This window comes from Bubalus kerabau, chromosome 4 (assembly GCF_029407905.1).
Source record: "Bubalus kerabau isolate K-KA32 ecotype Philippines breed swamp buffalo chromosome 4, PCC_UOA_SB_1v2, whole genome shotgun sequence".
Taxonomy (NCBI): Eukaryota; Metazoa; Chordata; class Mammalia; order Artiodactyla; family Bovidae; genus Bubalus; species Bubalus kerabau.
Window position 1 is genome coordinate 109,290,469 of NC_073627.1, and position 22,566 is coordinate 109,313,034.

General features: G+C 40.3%; 1 protein-coding gene across 9 annotated transcripts in view; it reads right to left on the reverse strand.

Moving 5' to 3' along the window:
• The window catches only part of KANK1 (KN motif and ankyrin repeat domains 1), a 215,124-nt gene that overhangs the window by 129,584 nt on the left and 62,974 nt on the right, over positions 1-22,566 (reverse strand). For 7 of the 9 annotated variants that reach the window (XM_055578237.1, XM_055578235.1, XM_055578236.1 and 4 more), the window contains one exon: positions 8,327-8,452. The gene's annotated coding sequence lies outside the window, so the exon portion shown is untranslated. Of the gene's footprint in view, positions 1-6,025; positions 6,136-8,326; positions 8,453-19,485; positions 19,626-22,566 lie in introns of those variants that run through there. The other 2 variants (XM_055578242.1, XM_055578238.1) reach the window with 2 other exon arrangements.

Consider the following 22,566-nt stretch of genomic DNA (forward strand, 5'->3'; position numbering starts at 1 on the left):
CCTCATTTAAGTGCAAGAGGCAGTTAACTAAAAGTAATTTAGTCACTGGAAAATTGAAGTTTCCAGGTTTCAATAGTTGGGTGTTTTGGGTTTTTTTTAAGGTAGACATAGTATCTAAAACATGACTGTCAAAATTTCAAGATTGTCAAAATTGTCAAAAAAAAAAAAAATTCAGGTTTCGTAAGGTTGTTGTTGTTGTTCAGTCGCCCAGTTGTGTCTGACTCTTTGCTACCACAAGGACTGCAGCATGCCAGGCCTCCCTGTCCCTCACCATCTCCAGAGTACGCCCAAGTTCATGTTCATTGCATTCGTGATGCCATCCAGCCATCTCATCCTCTGATGCCCTCTTCTCCTTCTGCCCTCAATCTTTCCCAGCATCAGGGACTTTTCCAATGAGTCGCCTGTTCACATCAAATGAACAAAATACTGGAGTTTCAGCTTCAGCATCAGTCCTTCCAACAAGTATTCAGGATTGATTTTCCTTAAGATTCACTAGTTTAATCTTCTTGCTCTCCAAGGGACTTTCAGCAGTTTTCTCCAGCACCACAACTCAAAGGCATCAATTGTTTGGCATTCTGTCTTCTTTCTGGTCCAACTCTCACAACTGTACTTGACCACTGGAAAGACCATAGCCTTGACTATACCGACCTTTGTCTGCAGAGTAATGTCTCTGCTTTTCAACACTCTGTCTAGGTTTGTCATTGCTTTCCTGCCAAGAAGCAATCGTCTTCTGATTTCATGGCTGCAGTCTACATCCACAGTGATTTTGGAGCCCAAGAAGAGGAACTCTGTCACTACTTTCACCTTTTCCCCTTCTATTTGCCATGCAGTAATGGGACCGGATGGATGATCTTAATTTTTTTAATATTTAGTCTAAAGTCAGCTCTTTCACTCTCCTCCTTCACCCTCATCAAGAGGCTCTTTAGTTCCTCTTCACTTTCTACCATTAGAGTGGTATCAACTACACCTCTGAGGTTGTTGATGTTTCTCCCACCTAACTTGATTTCAGCTTGTAACTCATCCAGCCTGGCATTTCTCATTACGTGCTCAGCGTATAGGTTAAACAAACAGGATGACAGCAGACAGCCGTGTTGTACTCCTTTCTCGATCTTGAACCAGTCAGTTGTTCTATACAGGGTTCTAACTGTTGCTTCTTGACCCGCATACAGGTTTCTCAGGAGACAGGTAAGATGGTCTGGTATTCCCATCTCTCTAAGAGCTTTCCACCATTTGTCATGATCTACACAGACAAAGGCTTTAGCATAGTCCATGAAACAAAGACAGATGTTTTTCTGAAATTCCCTTGCTTCTTCTATAATCCAGTGAATGTTGACAATTTGATCTCTAGTTCCTCTTCCTTTTCTAAACCCAGCTTGGACATTTGGAAGTTCTTGGTTCACATAATGCTGAAGCCTAGCATGCAAGATTTTAAGCATGACCTTATTAGCATGGGAGATGAGTGCAATTGTCCAATGGTTAGCACATTCTTTGGTACTACACTTCCTGGGGATTGGGATGAGGATTGACCTTTTCCAGTCCTGTGACCACTGCTGGGTCTTCCAGATTTGCTGACATAATGAATGCAAACCCTTGATGGCATCCTCCTTTAGGGATTTGAATAGTTCTGCTGGAATTTCATTGCATCCACTAGCTTTATGAATAGCAGTGCTTCTTAAGGCCCTCTTGACTTCCCACTCCAGAATGTCTGGCTCTGGGTGACTAACCACATCATCATAGTAATCTGGTTCATTAAGATCTTTTTTTATACAGTTCTTCCATGTATTCTTTCCATCTCTTCTTGATCTCCCCAGCATCTACTATGTCTCTACCATTTTTATCCTTTATTGTGTCCATCTTTGGGTGGAATGCTCCCTCGATGTTTCCAATATTCCGGAAAAGAATTCAAGTTTTTACCCATTTGTTGTTTTCTTCTATTATCAAACATGGCTCATTGAAGAAGGCATTCTTGTCTCTTCTAGCTATTCTTTGAAACTCTGTATTTAATTGGATATACCTTTCCCTCTCTCCCTTGCTTTTCACTTCTCTTCATTCTTATGCTATTTGTAAAGCCTCCTCAGATAACCACATTCATAACGTAAGATATTGAGCAAATAGAATAAGTCCCTAAATTGGCAACATTATGTCTTCCTTCCTCTTGGAAATTAGGCCATGGTGGGTGACCCTAGGAGTCCCTCCTGATGGTGGGCCAGCATACTCAGGAGGAATTTGGCTTAAGTCAATGAATAGTTTGTATTTACTTTTTGCAAAAGGACTACCCAAGAAGAAAAGAAACAAAGGCAAGAAACAAAAAACAACATCGGAGTCCCTAAGGACTATAGTTTGGGTTGGACCTCTCTTTGAAAGAATTACAAAAATTGCAATTGGCTACTCTTTAGGGAAAAAATTAAATTTCATTCATATCTCAAGTTATACTTCAAATAGTTTCATACAGATGAAATATTTTAAAATGTGAAACAGAGCCATAAAAACTACAATAAGAAAATACAGGTAGATTTCTATGCAATCTTGTAGTTAGAGATGTTGCTATTTATTCAGTCATTCTACAAACACTATGTGCCAATAAGCATTAGAGACCCAGTAGATCACACAGACATAATTCCTGTCCTGATGGGAGTCACAGGCTAGAAGTGGAAATAGGAAAAAGAAAATAAATGAAAAGTAACTGCATATTGATGCATGCTTAAAGGGGAAAATCCTGCAGAATTATGACATTGAGAATACTAGAGGGAAAGACCAGTGCTGAATAGGAAAGCATTCTGTCTCAAGTGAAATGTAAGGTGAAGCCTGAAGAAAGAGGACTATGACAACAGCTAACCACTCATATTCTTGTTCAGGCAAGGTTGAGCTTTGGACTTCCCAGGTGGTTCAGTGGTAAAAAATCCACCTGCCAATGCAAGAGACACAGGTTCAATTCTTGGGTGGGGGAGATCCCCTGGAGAAAGAAATGGCAAACCACTCCAGTATTCTTGCCTAGAAAATCCCATGGACAGAGAAGCCTGGTGGGCTACGGACCCATAGGGTTGCAAAGAGTCGGACATGACTTAGCGACTAAACAATAACCCACTCATGTTCACTCTATGAATAAGGTAGTTTTCTAAGAGCTGTGCATGAATTAACCCACTTAATCCTCTTCAACAAGGCGAGTTAGGTACTGTTACAGTGATGACTCCCATGTTACAGGTGAGGACAAGGAGAAGCAGCTTGCCCAAAGATGCAGAGCTAGTGAACATGGAAGGCAGGTGAACCCAAGCAGCATGCTCTGGAGCTCTTCTTGAAACTGGCTCTCTAGAGGAAGAATCTGCCATAAGGAAGGTACATGAGTACACGTGTGTGTACAAGCACATGTTCCAAGCAAAGGAACAGCACCTGCAGAATCCTGGGAGCAGGAAAGAGGTTGACATGTTCCATGAATTGAAAGAAAGCCAATGTGGTGGGAACATGGTGTTCAAGTATGAGTGACAGAGGTGAGATCAGACAGCAGGCAAAGCTGGATCATGCCAGGTCTTGCAGGCCATGGTTAGGAGAATGCCACAACTGGCTTAGGTGGGGGTGGGTCAAGATGTGATTACACTTAACAGAGATCACTCTGCTATGTGAAGAACAGACTTTGAGGGAACAATACCAAGGCCTTCTTGCTTCATAATTAGTCTATGTAGAACCACAGAAAAAAAGATTCAAACCATATAAAATTAACTACTTACTTTAAAAAAAAACTGTACAAAATTCAAAGGCAAAGGAGACAGACATCTATAATATTTTTTACATTTAAAGATAGTTTACAATAAAAAGATTTGCATATTAGCAACACAAAAAGAAAAAGTCCCTTTGGAGAAATGTGCAAGGAACATGAATGGAATATTCACAAAAGAAGAAATACAAATGGCTTATAAATATATGATAAATGTTCACTTGTGCATACAACTGGAAAAGATTTTTTTAATTCTATGATCTAATGTTAAGAAGAATCTAGGAAAACACTTATATACTGTCAGTGGATTGTAAACTGGTTGTTTTCCAGGTAATATAGAACAAAAACCTCTTTCTTGACTTTATATTAAGAATAATTAAGGGTAGCCTCAAATTATAGTTAGGAGGATATGCACTGACACATGTCTAGAGGGAGATATTTTAAGTACATACATTCCCTAAATCACACTCTTTATCTACCTTTAATAATTATGCAGCAATGACACTGATATGGAGAGAAGTTTCCCAGGTTGCATATTTGTATTTAAATTTTTTATGTAAGCATATACACATGGAAAAACCTCTGGAAGAATAGGGATTTAATGACGGTAGGACTATGCATTTGCTTTTTATTTTTTTTTTATTTTATATTTTCATACAGGTTTTAAAGGTTACACTCTAATTTAGTTATTACAAATATTGGTTCTATCCCCCATGTTGTACAATACATCCATGTAGCCTATACTACACACAAGGCTTTGTATGCATACACACAAAGTGTATGTTTGTTTGCACTGCCCACTCCTTCACCTCTACATTGCCCTTCCTCCCTGCTTTAGTAACCGCTAATTTGTTCTCTATATCTGTGAGTCTGCTTTTTTTTTTTTTTGCTATATTCACTAGTTTGCTGTATTTTTTTAGTGATATAGGTGATAATGGCTTTTAACACCTAAGAGTGCTCAGTCTCTCAGTCATGTCTGACTTTTTGCTACACTAGGCAAGAATACTGGAGTGGGTTGCCATTTCCTCTTCCAGGGGATCTTCCTGACCCAGGGATTGAACCTGCATCTCCTGCACTGGCAGGCAGGTTCTTTACTGCTGAGCCTCCGGGGAAGCCCTTGTAGGAGACACAGGAGACATGGGTTCGATCCCTGGATAGGGAAGATCCCCTGGAGGAGGAAATAGCAACCCACTCCAGTATTCATACCTGGAGAATCCCATGGACAGAGAAGCCTGGTCGCTATAGTCCATAGGGTCACAGAGTCAGCCATGACTGAGCACACATGCATTTACTTATTTATACAACTGATACAATACTTATCTTTCTCTGTCTGACTTATTTCCCTTAGAAAAATGCCCTCAGATTCATCAACATTGCTGCAAATGGCAAAATGTCATTCTTTTAACTGAGTAGTATTCCATTGTGTGTATATATATATACACAACACCTTTATCCATTCATTTGTTGATGTATATTTAGGTTCCTTCCACATCTTGGCAAGTGTAAATAATGCTCTGCTGTGAACACTGGGGAACAAGTATCTCTTTGAATTTGTGTTTTTGGTTGGTGTTCATATTTTTTTATATACCCATGAGTGGAATTGCTGGGTCATATGGTAGTTCTATTTTGAGAAACTTCCTTATTGTTTTTCACAGTGACTGCATCAATGTACATCAACAGCTTAAGGTGGTTCCCTTTCCTCCACACCCTCAACAACATGTGTGATTTGTGTTCTTTTGATGACGGTCATTCTGACAAGTGTGAGGTGACAGCTCACTGCGGCTGTGATTTGCGTTTCCCCGATGCCTAGTGATGTTAGGTCATCTTTTTACGTGCCTGATGGCCAACGGTGCTCCTCTTTGGAAAAATGTCCATTCAGTCCTCTGCCCATTTTTTAATCAGGCTGTTTTTTTGATGTTGAGTTGTATGAACTGTTTATGAATGTTGCATATTAATCCCTAATTGGTCATATCATTTGCAAACATTTTCTTCCCTTCAGTAGCTTGTCTTTTTGTTTTGTCAATGGTTACCTTTGCTGTGCAAAGGCAGTAAGTTTAATTAGGTCCCATTTGCTTACTTTTGCTCTCACTCCCTTTGCCTTAGAAGACAGAGGTGTCTATCCTCTGTCTCTTCCTTCTCTCCTCCCTGCTTGCTGCAAAGAAGGGGCCTCCTCTGGCCAGGTGCTCAGCCAGCCCATGGTCCTGCAGTCCTGGCCCCTTCAATTCCCTGCTCTCTTCTTGACCTCAATACCCATGCCCCTTCCCTTCCCTCCTCCCTCCTCCCTGGGTCCCTGCCTTCCTTCCAATATGTCCTTACCCCACTCTGCTGCCTCCTCCCACGGAATCCCGCTTTGCTCCTTCCCTTCCCGGTATGTTTCCACCCCTGGGCAGGTGTCCATCTGTACCTCTTCGGCCTATCACTGTGTCCTGTAGCATCAAGAGTACACATTTACAGTCAGAGGCCTGGAGCACACACTCAGCTCTGCGAGTCCGCTTCCATGACCTCAAGTGAACAACTCTCTTAATTCCTCCAAGTCAATTTCTTCCTCTGTAAAACAAGGTTAATGATACCTGCTCCACCTCCCTCAATTATGTTTGAGGATCAAGCAAGATAATGCATGTAAAAGTGCTCTGTGAGCTTATAAAGCACTTTAACATTCTAGTTATTCCTGTTACTTCTCTCCCCTCAATATCCTGACCGTGCATCATCAAGGGAGCCTGACCTTCAGGCTGCTCATGGTGTTTACATGTAATAACAATGTCAGCATCTGCAGTTTCTGCTGTGAATTGCTAATTCAGTAATGATCACATTTAATTTAAAATAAGTACAGTTGACCCTTTTACAACATGGGAGTTAGGGATGCCAACCCTCCACACAATCAAAAATCTATAGTCAGCCCTCCATCCATGTCTGCCTTTCTCAGAATACAGAGTTCCACATCTGCAGGTTCAATTAGCCACAGATCATACAGTACTGTAGTATTTACTACTGAAAAAATCTGTGCACCCATGCAGTTTGAACCCATGTGGTTCAAGGGTCAACTGCATATAATCTATGGTTTTTTAGTTACATGAGCATGGACTTTTGGAAGACAACAGCAGTAGCCAACAATTACTGAGCTCAAACCAGGAGTCATGCACTTGTTCTAAAATTGCTGATCAATTGTTCAGTTGTGTCTGCCTCTTTGCAACCCCAAGCACCACCCCAGGACAAGGCTTTATTATTATTTCCACTTTTTGATGGGGAAACTGAGGCAGAGCAATACTGCCATGATTTGAACCCAGGCATCTAGCTCTAGAGTCCATGCTTTTACCCACTGTCCTGCAATGCCTTTAATAACTAAGTGAGGTCTACAGTGGAGGGAGAGAAACCAGTCAGGAGACTAAGGCTCTAAAGGATTAGAGACAAGAAGATGGACCTCACCTGCACTCTTTGAAAAAGGCAAATGAAATTATTCATTTGCCAACTACCTATGTTGTTGAGGACTTAGGGTCATCAGGTACTTCCATATTCTGCTGGTGGGAATATAAACTCCCACAACCTTTTGAGAAGGCAACTAGCAGAATGCATCAAATACCTGAGGGATTCCTTCCCACACCGTGGGCTGACTCAGCAATGCCACTTAGAGCAATCCGCCCTAGACAGACAATCATGGATGTGCACAAAAGATGTTATTACAATGTTGTTTCTGAAACTGGGTAAAACAACTAAATGTCCAACAAAAGGAGATGAGGTAGAGAAACCATTATATACCAATATAAATGAACACCTTCTAATGTGAAATGATGCTGTAGAAAAGAAGGCAAAGCACGTTGTCAAGGGAAAAAAGCATGTAAAAAAGCCTGTTGGTATGGGCTTTGGCATCTGACTGGTTCAAGTTCTGAGTAGGTTCACCAGTTTTCTGGACATGGCAAATTATTTAATTTTTCTGAGCCTCAACTTTCTCGTGTCCAGATGGGGATAAGAAAAGCACCAACTTCACAGGGTTGTGAGAATCAATAAAGTAATGTATATAAAGTGGTTGGTACAGAGCCTGGTATGGAGTAAGCCTGTGATAAATGTTTCTCATTTGCAAAAATATAAAAAGTTAACACATATGACACACATACCCCATCACAAATATTTGTAAAAACAAGTATTATAAATAATGTAGTAAAGTTTTAACACTGGTTATCTCCAGAAGTAACAGATTTTTTTCTTTTAAGTTCTCTGTATTTTCTAAACTTTCTTTATTTGAACAAAGCCAGCAATATATTAACATTTAAGTATCTTCATTTTTTCAAGTAGCCTTAACAATAAATATTCCTTTAAATCTATTAAGTTTCTCTAGTATAACCCAGTCTATGCATATTGTGTTTAAGGAAGTGGGGTACTTTTATTGATTTAATCTGAAGAGTAATACATTTCCCCCTTTATTTTTCAAACAGCTTGCTCATATTTCATTATATAAAAGTCTTTTCTGCACTCATATATTTTCCGATTAAGAGCACCCTGAAGGGATTATTAGAGCATAAAAGCTAGAAGAAAAGAATAGATTAATGTCTCTTAAAAAGCAAAGTTAAAGAAGAAAAACATGACAACTTCATGATAGTTATATGGGAAAAAAGTATACCTTACCTTAAATATGTAAGGCCAGAAGTTACTGCAATAAATATCTCAACTCCATGGACAATTTCTTAGTGCGGTCAAAAGATGGAAGTAATTCAATAGTTCAGCAGTCCATCCAGTACAGTGACAATCATTCTGAAAGAAAAAAAGAGTCTCATTGTGGGAAATGTGATGGGGCTATACTCCTTTCCAATAGGAGAGGGGAATCAATTACTAAAGACAGTTATGCAGTTTATTATTATTAAGGCATTCTCTGGTTGCAGGTGGAAGTGGCAGACCAGAAGTAAAAAAGCCTAGGATATCATCATACCTCCTTTCCTTTAGGAAGAAGCTAGTCACTAGCTCTTGGGTGTCTCACCATCAGTTCACTTCTACTTCATGTGCTTCTCTTCATGTATCCATCAATATGTACATAAATCAGCTCACAAATACCATCACTTTTTATATTTGGTATCTTTGTCATTTCAGAATCAGACTAGCCCATAAGAAATACATGGCCTTTCTCTGAAAATCAGCTCCACTGAGGACCTTCACTGCGAACCGCAGTTCCCCTGGATTAAAACTCTGGGACTGCTTTCATGTCATTCCCTCCATCATTGGCCATGCCAATATCAGTCCACCCCCACTTTCCCTTCAATGTCCTACTGTTCTCTACTCTTTTACTCCTATGCCTGGTACCTCAATGGGAAAGAATCTTCCTGCCAAGGCAGGAGATGCGGATTTGATCCCTGAGTCGGGATGATGCCCTGAAGAAGGAAATGGCAACCCACTCCAGTATTCTTGCCTGAGAAATCCCAAGGACAGAGGATCCTGGCGGGCTACAGTCCATGGGATCACAAAAGATTTGGATATGACTGAGTGTGACTAAACAACAATAAAACATGCCTCCACTAATACCAAATTCCTTGGCACCCCGACCTGTTTACAACAGCAGCCTCTAACCTGGCCTCTCTCTGCAGATCATTACCTATCCAGCTGCTTTCATTCCATTACTTGGGTAACCTTGGATAGTCCCCTATCTTCTGGGTCTCAGTTTTCCTGAGTGTAAAATCAGGAACTGATTTCACCATTCTCCATCCTCATTGTGCTTTGAAGTCAGACGTGTTCAATTCTGGCCTAAGTACTCTAAAAACTCAGACACATTGTATTTCCTCAGAGCTCATTTATTATATGTAAGATGGGGATGATATCATCTACCTCTAAGGTTGCTGTAAGAATAAGAACTATGCAATCTTGCACCTGACATACAGCAGGTACAGCAAATATTAGTCACCCCACCCCACCTTACAGGATACCTCCAACTCTGAAGTTCTTTGTTCTTCTCATCTCCAAATCTAGCATTCTATTACATCCACATCTCTTATATCCACAGTCATAATACATTTCTCTTCCATTAAATGTATACTCCGTTGCTGGCTTTCAGGTTCCTTCATAATCTGGCTCTACTTTATCTTATCATCCTCCAGCTTCCAACAAACACCTTCTGTCCTAGGCAGGTAAGTCTTGTTACGTTTCAAAGAACACATACTCCTACGCCCTGCTTTCACAACTATCATCCCCCACACAGGACACAGCTTTTCTTATTCCCTCTGTGAAGCCCATCTCAGGTTCACAGACTCAAGAGATCCCACCTTCCAGATAATTTAACCCTCACAGTTTCTCAGTGGAACTGGCCATTGTTTTGAGTTTATTGAGCTTAGCTCTCCAACTGGAAAGTGACTATTTTGATTTTTTAAACTTGTTTTTCATTTTGGCATGGACTACATCAAAGCTTTTTACAAATATGGTTTTTGTATTTTTTTTTTTTGCATCATCTCTACAAATGCTCGTTGAAATGTACAAGCCTTTGTGCGTTGACCTAAGATTCTCTTATTAATTCCACTATTTTTGTTGTATGGAAGGAGCTTATTCCATCATCAGTAAGTAGACCATTCAAAGGCAACCTGGGGTCTTTTCATAGAGCCAGAGATGACCTCTAAGTGTCTCCAGTGTCTGTAGATTTTGAGTCCAAGCAAACATATTCTAATTCCAAAAACCATTTTATGACCCAAACTCTTAGCAGCAGCAGGAATGACTCACAGTGAGGAAAGACTAGCTGCTAAACTTTTACCTCAAAGAAGATGAAGCCCTAGGAAAATGAAGCTTCTAAGGGGAACTAGAAGACACAGTAAAGGTTCAAGGGAGATGGAGGAAGATGAGCCAATGAAAAAGATAGAATGGTTACAGAGGCAGGAGAATAACTGTGAGGGCAGAGAGGCACATCAGCCCAAAGAAAGACAAGTGACCTCAAATGCTGTGTATGGAGACCAACAAGATGTCCCTGGATGGAACAATTACTAGGGAGGTCACTGGGCACCCCTGAGGACAGTTTTAATAGGGCTGGTCCAGGATGCAGACTGAAAAGGATTGAAAAGAAGCTGGGCGAGCAAATGGAAACAAGGAGAGACTTTTCTGTCAAGAATTGTGGTTATCAAGCCAAAGGGGTTATGCTGGTCATTTTCTACCCTGAAGTTTACCCAACAGTCTGATAAAAACTCTCATTCTTATTTCCTTGCTCTATGCCTTTCCATATACACAGAGCTTGGCTACTGAAAATAATTTAATGCAAATCCTTCCAGACTCTCTCCTGACATCACTCTTGTGTGCCTGATTTTGGTTCTCTAATAAACCTTACAGAACCATTCAACAGCTATATGCTATCAAGTGTGAATGTCTAAATTTTATTTTCCTGCTCGAGATAAATGATAGCTATTCATTTAACAAAGAAAAGGAAATGTATCAGATACACTGAAATGTATCAGATCAACACAGCAAAAGTCCAGATTCAGGTCAGATATCATATGACTTACCTTTGGGTAACCTACATAATATATGCTAACTTGTCAAAAAGATAACTTTAAATATTTCTTCTTTCTTTAAGGGTCTTTACCAAAAGTTTATAAAAATCAAATATGAATAACAAAGAAAATTTAAGCACAATTAGCATTTTTTACTCTCCTATTTTGATATGATGATGTCACATTTATAAACATAATAAATAAATGTGTAAGCATATTAAATTTTTATTAAAAGTGAATTCTAGGCATTATTTTGTAACCTGCTTTTCCAATTTATTTTTATATTGATGGAAGTGTTGTCACTTATTAGCCTCTTATGCCTTCAGTTTTAATGACTGTACAATCATCAATTTTAATAAACCTCTCTGAAGCATTTAAGTCACTTTCAATTTTTTAATATGTAGATAATACTAAGATGGATATCCTCAAACACACCACTAAGTACTTGCTAGGGAGAAAGTCATGGGTCAAACACACGAAAAAATATGCATTTGATATTATTGATAGCTTGTCCTATAGAATGTTTCATTCAATATGTGTTTGAGTGGTATATGCCACTGCTGCTGCTGCTGCTGCTAAGTCGCTTCAGTCGTGTCCAACTCTGTGCAACCCCAAAGACGGCAGCCCACCAGGCTCCCCCGTCCCTGGGATTCTCCAGGCAAGAACACTGGAGTGGGCTGCCATTTCCTTCTCCAATGCATGAAAGTGAAAAGTGAAAGTGAAGTCGCTCAGTCATGTCCTACTCTTAGTGACCCCATGGACTGTAGCCCACCAGGCTGCTCTGTCCATGGGATTTTCCAGGCAAGAGTACTGGAGTGGGGTGCCACTGCCCTCTCCAGAGTGGTATACTGAGTAGCATATAAGTGGTATACTTCTCTACACTCCTTCTAAACATGGGTAGTATTAATTCTTAAATTATCCTATCTTACAGATTCCATAAGTTCCCTATTATTAACATATCTCTGAGGTTGAACATTTTTTACTTTTTTGCACTTCTTGTATATGTCCTTTGTTTTTCTGCTACAGTGTCCACCTTATTTACTTGTAGCATCTCTTCATCTATGAAGGATATTATTAGCTTGGTACTTTAATAATACAGAGAAGATGGTATACTAATTGGGAACCTTTGGGTATCAGGAACAAAACCAATTCCAGTCTCTTTGAACCAGAAAGGATCTCTATCAAAGGATACAGAGGTGTCCTTATATGAGGATGAACTTTGACATAAGTATTGCAAATAGTTTCAGTTTTTAACTTTATCTCTAAAATGGTCCACCAGTTCACTGGTCTACTTCAAGAATTAAAGAAAATGCAGGTAAAGTCATGAATGGAAGCAATTATTGTTAAAACAAACATAAACTCAAAAAACGCTATTCTTACCAAACCCTTACTAAGGTGCCTTATTCTTTTGATTTTTACAATGAGCCCATTAGGCAAGTGTTATCATTCCTCTCTTACAGATGAGCTGAATTAAGCATGTATAGTTAGTAAAGTTATAATCAGATATTTATTTAACAAATGAGCTTTGCACTGATGCTAAAAAAAAGAGTTGATAACAGAATTATTCTCAGCTGTATTTTTAATAACATTTCTTAAAAGTCATCTCAGGACCTACTCCGGCCCCTATACCAACAGTAAACCAGGTTACTAGTTTCTGCAGCATCTATTTTTTTAAATTTCACATTAGTAACCTCTCTTCTCCTTCCTCTATGATGCGTCTTTACTAATAAGTGCCATTCTGGCAACAAAATAAACAATTCTGTTTAGGAACTAAGGCCACTTCTTCAGTTACTACCAACGGAACCCCGTGACACACACATTACTTTCTAACATTCCAAACGCTCTTAAAGGTGCTTCAGTTGCTTAGACGTTAGTGATGTCTGCAGTAACAGCACACACCTGAACCTATGCTTTTGTCAGGGTGGAAGCAGCACTGTGCTGTATAAATATTTTATGGACAGCTTGTACTGAAATTCTAGATGAGGAGGCATTCACAGATTCTATGTAATATGCTGATTGCTCAAGACCACATATTTTTTATTAATGCTTTGTGCAAGCTTTGCCATTTTCTATGGCATTCCCCTTGATTTAATCTTAAGTATATCCTTCCAAAATATTTTTATTTTTTAATGCATTAGTTGTGCTGTGGCCAAAGCAGTGTCTAAAATAATGGCAAAAGGAAAGCATATGATCACTGAAATTGGATGCACTCACAATTAGTCTAGTCACTGAGAACTCTGAGGGCAAAAGTACACATATGTGAGCCAGGGAGACAAGTTTCTCTGAAGGAATATTAACAGAACTAAATTATCCACTGCCAGAAAAGGGAATCTTTCCCCCACCCTTTTATAAATTCACTAAAGATTTATAGAAATGCTTACTAATTTGAAGGCTATTCTGGCCTTCCCAGGTGGCACTAGTGGTAGAGAATCTGCCTGCCAATGCAAGACATAAGAGACTCAGTTTCAACCCCTGGGTTGGGAAGATGCCCTGAAGGAGGGCATGGCCACCTACTCCAGTGCTCCTGCCTGGAGGATCCTGTGGACAGAGAAGCCTGGCAGGCTACAATCCATAGGGTCACACAGAGTTGGACAGGACTGAAGCGACTTGGCACTGGGCTTCCCAGGTGGCACAGTGGTAAAGAATCTGCCTGCCAATGCAGAAGACACAAGAGACATGGGTTCAATCCCTGGGTCAGGATGATCCCCTGGAGAAGGAAATGGCAACCCACTCCAGTATTATTGCCTGGAAAATTTCATGGACAAAGGAGCCTGGCAGGCTACAGTCCACGGGGTCACAAAGAGTTGGACGGAATTGACCACACGCACGCGCACACCTCTAGAATAAACAGGTTTACAAAATATGGTTTTGGAAACATTCAAGCAACAACAAATGCCTACAACTCCTGCCATTTAGGGGCAGGTACGGCACCCATACGTTAGCAAGCATGAGAAGACTGGGGCTGTGCCCACAGGTGACTCTCCTGAGTGACTGCAGAGGAGGCAGAGCCACCACCTGCCTTCCGCAGCCAGCACCTGGATAGTTACTGCCTCTCGGGCATGAGGCGTCCTCAATGTTTTTCTCTCCAATCTCTCCTCATTCACATGAGGAGGGTGCTCTGGCTTTCCCGCTTCAGCGAGGCTGTGGTTGGGCTTCCTTAAGGAAAAAAGGGTTTGAGAAGAGAGAAACACCACCACCACCACCATCTTCCTACATATTAAGAGGAGATTCTTGGAGGAGAATGACTGTGGGACTCAAATCAGCAGAAGATCATACCTATTCCCTTGCAGCATCCTCTGATGTGCCAGAGCCCCCAAAGCCTGACCAGATACTGACTGAGCTTAGTCTCCCAGCTGTGACAAAGCATTCTCCCCAGCCTCAAACATGGCCCAGAAGCAGCGGGGACCAGTATCAATAGATGACCCAGGGTGCTTTCCTGACCTCATGAATTATAGTAAGAATCTAGAACCTTGGCACAACCCTGGGAGAGTGGTATAGGAAAGAGATAAAAGTCTAATGAAGGTTACTTTCCTGCTACCTTAAGGGAGCAGAAGCTTACAGTCAAAACTAACTGGATGCAGGAAAATGCACTATTTCTTGCACTCTTAACTATGTGGACTAAGAGTGATTTCCAATTCAAATTAACAACTGAGTGAGGATATGAGGAAGAAGGGTTAAGATCTAGTAACCTACATGTTTTTCTGATAATATTAGTTTAACTTCGTTGGCTTCCACCAGTGGATCAGAATGTTATTCAGAATAAAGAATGCTTTTAGAGATTCGTGTGGTTTTTGCTTTATGCAGGCATTCCACCAAGAACATCTGGCCTCGCTCAACACCCCTGCTGTTTAAAGGGTCTGCACTAACAGAGACAGGGGGCTCCAGAGGCATCTGCTGCTGATAGCCATGAGGCCTCATGGAGTGTAGTCACTTTGGAAAATTCACTGCAATTCATGATCCTGATTCAGAGTCTGGCCCAAGGTTTTTTAGGTTCAATATCCAGATTTTCTTGGACCCAAAGATAATTACTCCCCCAGAGTGGGGTTAATGAATAAACCCACAGCAATATGTTAATGGTATGTGTGTGGGGGAATGCTTTTGTCCCCTCTATGCAAACTACTCCCTTCTTTGGAATGTTCTGAGCCAGCCACAGGGTCAGAGGTGGGCCTCCCATGTTGTCTCCCAGTGCATACACACATCACCGGCCATGGATCACTGGACCACTTAAAGACATCAGACCCAGGCTGGGCAAAACTGTTCTCCTCTGGGGCTTGGAAACGGGGGCTGAGGAGCTGCCAGCCAGGCTCTGGAGGCAGGTGGATCTGTGAACAGCACCATAGACAGAGCCGGTCTGTAGCAGAAAGGTGAAGATAAAGCTGAGGGCAATAGAGCCAACATAGTCTTTGAAATTCCTTGTGCTTTCCTGTTTTTTGATTCCAGCTTGTCTCTGAGGATCCTGGATTCTTTGGAGTACTTCTGTATTCTGATAAAATGCTTCCTCAATCAGTTTTACTCCTTGTAGTCGAAGATTTCCAACTGAATACCAATCTTTCCCTGTTACCAGGTTATTAAGCTGACAATGGGGTGTGCTGGGTGAGCACTGAATCAGACCAGAGGGAAGTAGACCCAGGGTGGGGTGGGGAGTGGAAGGGAGAGGCGGCAGAGTACAGTCCAGGCCCTCAACTAGAAACACCTCCCCACTGACTAGATCTCTCATCCCTCCATTTCAGTGTTTTTCCTCTGCCACATTGTGCCTCACTGAATTTTTCCAGGGTTGCAGGCTTAAAACTTGAATACATTAAAAAAAAAATATTCAAACCTATATATGATCAATTTTTCCTATTTTCAGCAGCAGACATTTTATTAAATCAAGATGTAACAGTAAAACTCTAAGAGTTATGAGTGTGCTCTGCTCTCAGGGTCTACCCTTTGCACAGGCTTGATATCTTAAAAATGAAATTTTTAGCATAGCTTGGGTCAACATTTCAAATAAAATTAAATATTATATACATAGGTGAGAGAAAACAGTTGTCAGAATATTATGTTTTCTGACAGAGAAGTGGTAGGGTCTGGAATAATCTCTCCCATAAACATCTTAAGTACAGCTTCTTGAAATGGTAAAGAATAGTTCTGTTTGGCAATGAGCATTTTATTTTCAATTGTCATCCTTGATTTCTCCTTAAAAACTTGCATCGATGTTGTGACAATGTATAAATCTAGCTGCTTATACATGTATTTTTACATCAACAATGACTCAAACTGTGATACAATCTGGGGGAAAAATGAAATATATACATATATATAAAGTTTTAAGGGAGAAGGCAATGGCACCCCACTCTTGTACTCTTGCCTGGAAAATCCCATGGACGGAGGAGCCTGGTAGGCTGCAGTCCATGGGGTCACTAGAGTTGGACACAACTGCGCAACTTCACTTTCACTTTTCACTTTCATGCATTGGAGAAGGAAATGGCAACCCACTCCAGTGTTCTTGCCCGGAGAATCCCAGGGACGGGGAAGCCTGGTGGGCTGCCGTCTCTGGGGTCGCAGAGTCGGACACGACTGAAGCAACTTAGCAGCGGCAGCAGCAGCAGCATAAAGTTTTAAAAATACTGTATATAGAGGGCTTAAGAAAAAAGCTTTTCTCTTTTAAGATTAATCAATCAGAAATGAAATATCTAACTGCTATCCATGTAAATTATATTGGTAATATACATAATTTTGTTACCCTCCATTGCTTGGCAAAAGCAAAAAAAGAAAAAAACATGCATAGGGAATAAGGATCATTCAGTCATCCAAAGCAACTTCCTTACTTGGCATCTATATTTATGAAGTAGGAAGAGTATTTCCACTTAAAGCAAAGAAAGCAAAAGTGTGATGGCCTTTTGTTGTTTGTTGGTTTTTATGATCAGATCAGAAAGTGAGCACCTCTCTGATGGGATTATCACCTGGCTCAATTTTGCCCTTTAAACCATAAGCCCCAGGATGGAAAGCTCTATACCATCCAGTATTTCTCTCTTTCTTTCAGTTTTCTGTGAAGGAAGGGAACACATCTGTGGGTGACCTGGGGATGTGGTGGCAGGAAGTCCCCCTTGCTGAACTCTGCACAAGGGAAGGGTGTGTAAGCAGGAAGTCATCAGCAGTCTGCTCTTAGATGCTCTGAAGGATGCCACATTACCTTCAGTGTGCCCTTATCCCCAAAGTTCAAATGTGAATCATCTTTACTACCCCAGAAAATTGTAACAGAAGGTACCATTATAAAAAACCAAACACCTACTCCTCTTGCCCGAAACCAGCAGTTCTCAAATGTTGGCATAAATAGCAATCACTTTGGGGGATTATTAAAGTACAGGTTGCTAGCCCCACCTTCAGAGTTTCTGATTCAGTTAGGTCTGGGGCAGGGGGACAGTTGCTGCTGCTGAGATGGGGAAAGGTGACAATGTGAGAACAACTGCCTTCACCAAATCGAAGTCTGTTGGGCAGGGACACAAACTCTTCAGGAGATGACACAATCATGCACAATATCAACAGTTGTTTACCAAGTTCCTTACCTTATGTACAGGGAATATAATGCTTTATAAGAAAAACAAAGTCCTTCCTCCCCTCCTCCCAACATGCCTGAAGTAAAACTGCTGTCCCAGGAAGAAGCACCAAGTCCAGAAAGAAGCTTTCTACTTCTTGAACACAAATGGCATGCTCTGTGAGCCAATGCACAGCTCCTCAAATGAAAGGGATTATCAACTCTCAGCGATCATCAAAGAATCAATGCAAATAGCTGAGACTGAGATTACAACTAAAAGATAAGTACCAATGAGGTAGGAGGAACGTACTAATGGCACACACACGACTAGGGTAAGGACTGAATGTAGGAGATCTTGTGGAAAGCCCCTTTAGTGCATGGCATAGCAGAGGCAACCCAGGTATTTGTTCCTCTTCCACCTCCTTACTACCCTCTCTGCACCTTGTAAAGACAGGTTCTGAAAGGCTGCCAAGGTCATCTATTCTGGAGCCTCCAGGGAGGCTGCCCCACTGCTTCCTACCTGAGGTGCATCACCTCAGCAACCCCAAGTGTTTAAACTACATAAACAATTATGGAAAGACTGTATCAAGCCAGTGGTTCTCAAAGTTCAGAGTGCATCACAAGTATGAGGACGGCCTTTAAAAAGCACAAAATGCAGGAGTCCCACTCTTGAGATTCATTCAGTAGGTCTGGGGTGAACCCTAAAACAAGCTCTCAGATGATGTGAACGATGCTGGTTCAGGATCACACTATGAAAATCATTTGTTAAACTTAGTCCTTGCTTACATAAAACAGAAGTCTTTTCTTACACAAATGACTGAGAATATGGATGATGTCATCATGTGACTTACTTCCTGCAAGTACTGTACTACCTTGTGATTTAACTCACCATATGTAGATTGGAGAAGGCGATGGCACCCCACTCCAGTACTCTTGCCAGGAAAATCCCATGGACGGAGGAGCCTGGTGGGCTGCAGTCCACGGGGTCGCTAAGAGTCGGACATGACTGAGCGACTTCACTTTCCCTTTTCACTTTCATGCGTTGGAGAAGGAAATGGCAACCCACTCCAGTGTTCTTGCCTGGAGAATCCCAGGGACGAAGGAGCCTGGTAGGCTGCTGTCTATGGGGTAGCACAGAGTCGGACACGACTGAAGTGACTTATCAGCATGTAGATTGAGACTACCTTCTCCATAAGACTGTAAATCTGATGTTAAGTTTTTACTGAATAATTTTAAGGATGTTACCAAGTATCCACTGTTTTTTTTTTTAATAATACTTTAGACTGTTTTAACTGAAATCATTTGTAACATTTAAGACAAGTATCTGATACCCCTCATTCACCAGAAAAGATGCGAGAACTCTTTATCCTTGAAAAAAGATAAAGCCTAGCAAATATAAGCCTTTCTCAAACTTCAGAATACTCTGAGAAGATCATTTTGATTCTTCCTTATGAAAAAAAGAAACACTCAATCAGGTTCCACAGGGTTCAAATTTCTTAAATATATATATGCTTTCAAAAGAGAGGATATGTTCAATAAAGCACTAAAAAATATAAAGGCTTCCTCCAATTGAGAACAGGATGGTACAGGTGTTCATTTCAACCTGGTGGTCCACTGTTTCAAGTTGAAACATATAAGTGCAGGCCATCAATCTTGGGAAGAAAAAGCAGGAATCAAGGCCCATTTCCCCAGAGTGACCCAGTCAACTGGGTCAGGCAGTAGAGTATGCCAAGGAAATGTTCTCAAACTTCATTAATTACTAGAGCTCAGGCTCTGGTATTTCAGCACAGACAGCTGGTGCCCTGCCCACTCACCCTCCTTATGCTCCTTAGCTTTTATGGAATGTTACAGATAGAGAACTCCTGTCTTCTTTCCCAAGAGAGGAGTGGGTCTGAGGTGGGCCTTTCAAATATTTGCAGTCACAGGGCCAAGGCGAGATGCTGCTAGTGATGCATCAGTGATTCCTTCTTCTGTAGGATAAGATGACTCCTTTCACTATGAAGACAGACCTAGGTTACCTTGGCTAACATCCTGGAAGCACAGAGCAGAAGTGGATGGGCAGAGTCCCATTAATCTCCCTGCCTGACCCCTATAAGTAACTCCTAGCTTTCTACTCTGAGCCTCTAATTATAGCTAACTGAACTGATAAAAATAGGAAGTGTGTTGTTCCTCTAAAGTCAACATTAACCTATAAACATATAACAGATAAAATTTAATATAAACATAATAGTTGACTTTTTTTAATATTAGACTGTTTAATAGTCTAAGTGTGTACATATTGCCATTACCTTGTAATGTAACAAGATGGACTTTCCCCCATCCATCACACTGATTACAAGGAGGTAATTCTTCACCTTTTCATTCAGAACTTGTAAAAGTAAACAACTATCAATTTAAGGGTGAGGGCTGAGTTAGAGAACACTGTTAATTATTTTGACATTTTCTTTAAAAATAAAATCAAAATGATGCTTTTTTTACTTCTCTGGTGGTCCAGGGGCTGAGAATCCCTGCCAATGCAGGGGAAGCGGGTTCAATCCCTGGTCTGGGAAGATCCCACATGCTGTGGGGCAGCTAAGCCTATGAACCACAACTACGGGGCCTGTGCTCTGCAACAAGAGAAGTCACAGTGAGAAGTCCGAACACCACAACCAGAGAGTAGCCCCCACTCGCGGCAACTAGAGAAGGCCTGTGTGTGGCTACCAAGACCCAGTGTAATCCAAAATAATAAACTAAAATTAAAAAAACAATGCCTTTGACTTCTGTAATCCCTTCTACCCTCACTACCTTTCTTTTCCCACTGATAATGACTTCTGTTATTTCTGACATAAAGAAAAAAAAATCCCAATTTCTATTTATTAGATAAATGTAGAGACTGACCAATTACAGCAGCAGCACGTCAGCATCATGAATCCTGAAAGTCAGACTCTCTTCAACCCAGCCAGTAATTAAAATTAGCTCAAATGTTTTTCTGTAAACATCCTGAAAAGTAAAGCTAGGTTCCTGCTAAACCTAATCTCTACTGTATTAGGTCATATATTATGGCAATGTTTGATAAGACTGCAAAGTATGAAAAAGTAATTCAGGAAGAAATCTGCTGCTTGTTTTAGCTCAGCAAGAAATCACCCTGTTCTAGCCCAAGGAAATCATATTTCAGAAATTTACTCAAGACAGAAAGATGTATCATTCTGCCAGAAACAGCCACTGTTGTCTGATCACTTAAAATGATGCAAAGAATGCACTGGCATATAAAAAATTTCTGCTTGACATATATGCTCTTTAAAAAAGTATATGGATAAACAGCAAGCTCCTACTGTGCAGCACATGGTACTATTAATATATTCAATATCTTGTGATAAACCATCATGGAAAAGAATGTATATGAATAACAGTCACTTTACTATATAGCAGAAATCAACACAACATTGTAAATCAACTATACTTCAATAAAATTTTTAAAAGCATAAATGTTTTTAATCACTGTTTTTTTGTTTTGTTTTGTTTTTACCATTACAAGCTAAAGGTATATATCGGAAAATGGAAGGAAAACATTGACTTTCCAGTTCCAACCTGTTTTAAATGGAAATACATGAATAAAGGAAAATGTCTATTTCCTGGGTGGAATAGCAGACACATATACCCAACTACAATGATCCCAAATTCTTTTGCACACAGAACCAAAAAGAAAATGGGAGGAATAGCACTTGGTGAATTTAGGACTTAATTTTATGAGACAGGAAGCTGATGAACAAAATCTGAATCTTTACCAAATACTTATTTAAGCATTTTCCTATGAAATTTTCCATATTTCTTTGCATTGATGTTTCTCTTGTTTCTTGAGGTAGGCTTGTATTGCTACAAACCTCCCTCTTAGCACAGCTTTTACTGAATCCCACAGGTTTTGGGTTGCTGTGTTTTCATTCTCATTTGTTTCTAAGCACATTTTTATTTCCTGTTGATTCCTTCCATGATTTGTTGGTTATTCAGAAGTGTTTTGTTTAGTCTCCATACATTTGTATTTTCAATAGTTTTTTTTCCTGTAGTTGACATCTAATCTTACCGCACCATGATCAGAAAAGATACTTGAAATGATTTCAATTTTTAAAAATTTACCAAGGCTAGATTTATTGCCCAGGATGTGATCTATCCTGGAGAACGTTCTGTGTGCACTTGAGAAAAAGGTGAAATCCATTGTTTTGGGGTGAAATGCCTTATAGATATCAATTAGGTCTAACTGGTCCATTGTATCATTTAAAGCTGTGTTTCCTTGCTAATTTTCTATTCGGTTGATCTAGCCATAGGTCTGAGTGGCTAATTCATGTCAATGTATGACAAAAACCATCACAATATTTTAAAGTAATTAGCCTCCAATTAAAATAAACTAATTAAAAAAACAGAATTGTGTTAAGTCTCTAAGTGTAAATTTAAAGGATATAAGTGCCTGGAAACCAGAGCACATAACCTGGTCATTGTTTTCGTGCTAAAAATGTGTTCCTGTAATATTTTTTTTTTATTTAAAAGCAAAGCATAGCTATTTCCTTATTAATTTTTTTAAGCAACCTACTTTTCTTTAACTTGTTATCTTATTTGCTAAATCTTAAGCAATGCATTCCTGGCTAAGGCTTTTTATTTTATTATTATATTTCCCCAGTGTTCAGAATTTTCATTTGAGGAGGGCTCCAACATTACAACAAATCCATTAACACCTGTTGTCAAAGGAAAACTAGGTAACTTCTGCATTGCCACAACCTCTAGCAATTGTCAACAATCCCTCCAGTGAAGCTTTTCTTTGGCTCTGGCATGTACACAGCTGTATCAAGTGTTGCTGTTTGCCTTGGTAACAATGCCTTTTCTTGTGGAGAAGACATATGACACCACCTTGTTACTCGAAATACCCA